At 39.0% G+C, this 5,427-nt stretch overlaps 1 long non-coding RNA gene across 1 annotated transcript; it reads left to right on the forward strand.

The window, feature by feature from the left end:
• Positions 1–1,618: 1,618 nt before the first annotated feature.
• LOC146687031 (uncharacterized) lies at positions 1,619–2,297 on the forward strand. Its single transcript, XR_014916270.1, has 3 exons — positions 1,619–1,838; positions 1,946–2,088; positions 2,211–2,297. It is a non-coding gene; the product is annotated as an uncharacterized LOC146687031 (long non-coding RNA).
• The last annotated feature ends 3,130 nt before the right edge of the window (positions 2,298–5,427 follow it).

The following is a 5,427-nucleotide window of genomic DNA, read 5'->3' on the forward strand; positions in this document are numbered from 1 at the left end:
GTTATATTTTCCATTGTAAGATGTAAACCTCATAAAGTGTCTCTGTTGCTTCCTCCTCTGTAACAGCTGTCAATGTTTCTTCATTATTTTCCTGTAGTAAAGAAATTAACAACATTGCTGTTCTACTGTAAACTCATATAATCTGTGGAGTATTAAGAGTACTCATAACTGCATGTTGGTCTGGCTCAACAGGAGGCTGCACCAGATGCAGTACACCATCACCATCAACTGATAGAATATGAGGTTTATACAGGTCACTTATAACTTACAAGGGACCAAATGGCAATTAACAAACATATACCAATCACCTTACACTTCATTGTCATTATGCTCTCAAAGACAACCAAGACTGAGGGAAGGCAAAATCAGTAGGAAAATAACTTCACTACAAAATAATTCATTATGGTAAAGAGTTTATCAAATGAATGAGTAGCACTGCAAAGGTGACTGTGAAGAAAGGATGTATGCACATCATGTATTATTTTGAATTTACCTCTTATGTAGGCACTTGTGTCTTGCGGGGTTACTGACTCAGAGGATGTCCCCGCAGAGATGCCTTCAGCCACAGGGCGCCCACTGTTTTGGCTGAGGGCCAACTGCTCAGCCTCTGTGAGTGGTGGTGGTGGAGGACCCCCACCTGTTTTTCAGGCCTCTGCTTTTTTTCTGTTGGCTATAACGGGGTCACATTTGAGCATACAGAGTAAGCAAATATGTACTTGTAATGTGCTCAGATAATTTCAATAAGTGCTTACAGAAGGAAAATTAATGTAGCCTCTAACTGCAATTGATTTACATGGGACAAACAGACCAAGCACTATGGCTCATAATACAATTACACCTTACCTGTTTGGACTATATTTTTATATTTCATTTTTACTTGCTGCCAGGAACGTTTGGGGCCTGTTGGGTTGCACCTGCGCTCACATCACGTCACAAAATAAAATGTATAAAATAAAAAATAAAATAACGTGTTAAATGGGTGGAAATCCCTAGATCAATGTTTAAAGTAACACTCACGCATTGACTCTGTCGGCTATGTTTTGCCATGCATGCTCCCTTTGTTTTGCAGCTGAGGCTGTGTTACTTTTTTTCCGCAAAATTTGCATGTTATCGGCATATGCTGCCATCAGAATTTCGGCCTCAAGCGCTGTAAAATACATTGACCGCGCCTTCTTTCCCTCCGTCTCCATGGTGACTCGCTTAATCTGTGCTCCACTAATCAGGGCTTTATGTATCCTCGTGCGCGCGCTTGACTTGGGGTTAAAGCAACTCCGCGTTGATTGAACTACTTGTTATCAGCCTTTCTGAAACCGAATATTCCGAGTTGGACAGTTCGGGGTTACTCAACCCTGAGTATCGTTTTTCACTCTGAGTTTTCTAAACCGGCTTCCTGAAATAGGGCCCTGACATTTGATGCTTTCATGAAAGAAGGTTAGAATATCAGGATAAAACAAGATAACAACGTTTACCTGGTCAATAAACAAGCTTAATTATATTCTAAGTCAACTACCTAAGTTGATAATTGTTTCTACTTCAACAATGAATGAGAATTACCTATATTCTTAAGCTTCATCTCATCAATATTTTGTGAAGACATAGCCTTACTCTACCATTTGATAAGAAAATGCATGGCCTTTTTTTTTTTTTAACAATTTCTGTAACATTTCTTTTCTCTTACCTTACTTCAGTGTGCCTAAAATTTAACATACCAGAAGGCAGACAGCTAGATATGAAGGTGTTTGACCAGTCTGACACAGAAGTAGACGCAGAGGTGTTTGAAGAAATAGTGAAGGGGTCACCTGTAACCTTCCGAGTCATGCTGAGCAATGAAGAACTTGGTAATCACTCACATACGTATATGTTTATATGAAATTTAAAGGTTGAGATTGAAGCATTAACAGTTAAATTTAATGCTTCTGCTTTGGTCATGTTCCTTAATGCACAGGTGTATCTCTGTCATCATCATCTTCTCCATCGGATGATACAATCATTCTAAACTTCACAATGTGTGAACCTCCTGAAGAAGCAGCAACCACTGAAGGAAGACAACCTAAAAGGCCATGCCATATAAACTATGAGGCAAAAGCTGTGGGTAGTGAACATTGTTAGTCTAATTTGCATGTTTGATGTGAAGTGTTTTTATGTAATCGTTTTCCAGTTTTTCTCAAGGTTTAAAAAATTTCTGACTTCATATTTTATGTCTATTTAAGTTGATTGAAAAAATCCTAACAACAAAGCCTGGTGGTGAACACATCATACAAGAGTATGCAAAAACCAAATCTCTGACAGATGCAACTAGAAGACCGATGATAAACATACTTGCTGCTGAGATGACAGAAGCACATGGGTAAGAATCATAAATGTAGTCTATAAAGAAACATTTTTAGTATTGTATTATTTTTAATTGTGATGTTCAATGCCAATTGAGTGACGGTCATCACTGAATTTATACATTAGGACGTCTCCCCCTAAAAGTGTAAGAGTGATGTATGCGCAGGGGATTGTTGCTCTGTTTCCATATCTGGAAGACCCATATTCACAACATGGATATGTAAGTAAAGGGGACTTTGCAACATTAAACACATAGTTGCCCTCAGAAATGTTGATAACATTCTGCTTGTATTTAATTACATAAGAACATTACTATGATCCAGAGAGCGGTTCAGGATACCTTGCGTGGCGGTTGAAGACAATTCAAAGAAAAGCTGCAGAGGAAAGAAGTGTCTCACTTTCCAAATCTCCTAAAAGTAAGTTCACTTGTGATTTAAATGATTCTGATCTAATTTGTAGGCAGGAGTCAATCAAATTGTTTTTTCTTAAGTTGGCGGGCCAGGCCGTGGTCGATCCAGACCACTCACCACTGAGACAGTGTTATCAGATGAGGATGTAAAAGCAGCTATTGCTCTTTTGAGACACTCTGCTGATGAAGACACTATCCGTGAAAAGATGAAAGCTACCTTCATTTATCGGCATTCAATGGTCAGCGATGATAAGAATGCAGCAGATGTCTTCATAGTCTTCCCGCGGTTTCTGGACACACCAGGACTGGTAAGACATCTTCATTTGTTGAATCACTGAAATATTCCATGCAGCTTGCAATTTCACTCATTACACCTCTTATCTTCTATTTTTGCATTATAGATAGAACAAGATTTCAGACTCCTGTTTGATGAGGTCACTGCCAACAAATTCTTGGAGAGGTGGCCCATCGATCTCAAATCAAAGATTGTAAAGGAAAGTCATGGACTTGTACCCACCTCGGAGCTCTTGGAGTTGATGTGCAATGCTGAGTCAGCTACTGAAGTTGAGAATGGTATGACTGACTGTTTTTATTTGCCATTGTTGGTTATATAGGCAATTCTGTCTATCGAATGTATTTTTGGAGTAATTCTTTGTTTATTCGTCTGTAGGCTGGGACAGTGACATGTCTGCTATCTTGCTGCTGCTACATCTGCTACCGCCATCTGCACAAGGGTGAAAGAGACCAGGAAAGATGTCTGCATCTCAAGCTGTCGATAACCTCATCAAATTCCTAAAGGTATGTTATTTAAAATATATATTCCATCACCGCCATTGTAATGTACAGTAAGGTGATCTAATCTAATGGGATAGTCACTAAATACTGCTGTTTAATGTGTTGTTGTAGGCTGGAACCAGTGTACAGCAGCATCTAGACAACATCACCCGAAGCAGTCAGCCCTACCTTCTTGCTCAGGGACCCACAAGAAGCAGCATCCACACCTTCTTCATTGTGATTGACAAGCATGCACTTCCATGTAAAGCGACAGGTTCAGTAGGAGCCCTTGATGAACTCTTTAAGGCCCATTATGTCTTTGATACGTCATACAGTTCATCCCTGACCAACTTTTTCACTTTTCTGCAAACAACCATTTACAACATTGATGTTGGGGAAACAAAGGAAACTCCCAGAGTTGCGAGCAAGAATGGTGCGTTAGTATCCATTGAGATCAAAATAATGAAGTGCTTTCTTTGCAAAAGTGATCATGGTAGACCAAACAGCCTTGTAAAACACCTTAAGGTAATTCATGGTCTCTGTACTGGGAGGACACTATATCTCAAATGTGGCCAAGTGGGATGCTCACGTTCTTTTAGTAGTTTTTCTGGCTTTAGAAAGCACCTGAACAAATGCCACGTAAGCAGTTCATTTGATTCTGCAGAACTAGATTTTTCACCAGTTCAAAGTGTTACGGACACAAGTACTACTGCTAATGTTGATGTGGTGCCTGAACATTTAGAGCATAGGTGTCAAACTCTGGCCCGTGGGCCAGATTTGGCCCGCAGCCTGATTACATTTGGCCCGCGAAGCCATACCAAATTACTATTAGAGCTGGCCTACTGGTATTATACAGTTAATATATATATTGTTTAGTATTAAGCTTTGCTTGTTCCATATTCAGGTTTTCAGCAAAACTTGTTTGAGTCCATAAAAAAAGATTCATTCTTATATCTAGAGGAAGATTTTTTTTTTCAATAAATATTAATGTTAGCCCGCGACTTTGTTCCAGTTTTGAATTTTGGCCCACTGTGTATTTGAGTTTGACACCCCTGATTTAGAGGCTGAGTCGGAATTATCTTCAGCAGACCTTGTAAATAGTTGTGCAGCTGTTATTTCTGATCTAAAGGCAGCAGGTGTAGGCCAAAGTGTAGTGAATTCTGTAGTGAATTCCATGGAAGAGATTGTTCAAGATATCCAACAACATGCTAAAGAAACAGTCATTAAGCATGTATTTAGTAATGAAAGAGAAACAGAAATGTGCAAGAAAGTTGAAGCATGTTTTGATGAGTTAGAGAATCCTTTCTCAGTTCTTAATTCTGAGTACAAGAGGTCAAAATATTTATCAGACAAGTGGGAAACTGTAGAACCAGTTGAATGTGTAATTGGCTCAAGATTTGACACAAGGCGAAATAAAAAGACTGGAACATATGATCAGGCAGTTGTTCAAGATAAATTCATGTATGTTCCAGTTTTATCAACATTGGAATCAATATTTAAGAGTCAGCATGTTGGAGAAATGTTGAAAAAATCAGACACTTGTGATTCAAGACGCAGAGATATTTGTGATGGATCTCTATTGAAGACACGCCCTCTTTTTTTCAACAGAAAAGCACACAGTTCAGATCCAAATGTTCTATGATGACTTTGAGGTTGCAAATCCTCTTGGTTCCAAGCGAGGTATTCACAAGTTGGGTGCAGTATATTTTACCTTAAGAAACTTCTCTCCCAAATGGAATTCTTTTTTGGCCAACATACACCTTTGTGCCTTATTTCATGCACAAGATCTGAAACGTTATGGTTTTAGTGAAATTCTTGTTCCTATTGTTCGAGACATTAAAGTGTTAGAGAGCGATGGTATTGAGATTCCACTATTCGGTGGTTATGTTCGTGGTAGTGTGGTACAGGTCACT

The sequence above is a fragment of the Copadichromis virginalis genome, linkage group LG18, assembly GCF_057382275.1.
Source record: "Copadichromis virginalis isolate Kocher_CV1m ecotype Utaka linkage group LG18, C_Virginalis_male_GT1.1, whole genome shotgun sequence".
Classification (NCBI taxonomy): Eukaryota; Metazoa; Chordata; class Actinopteri; order Cichliformes; family Cichlidae; genus Copadichromis; species Copadichromis virginalis.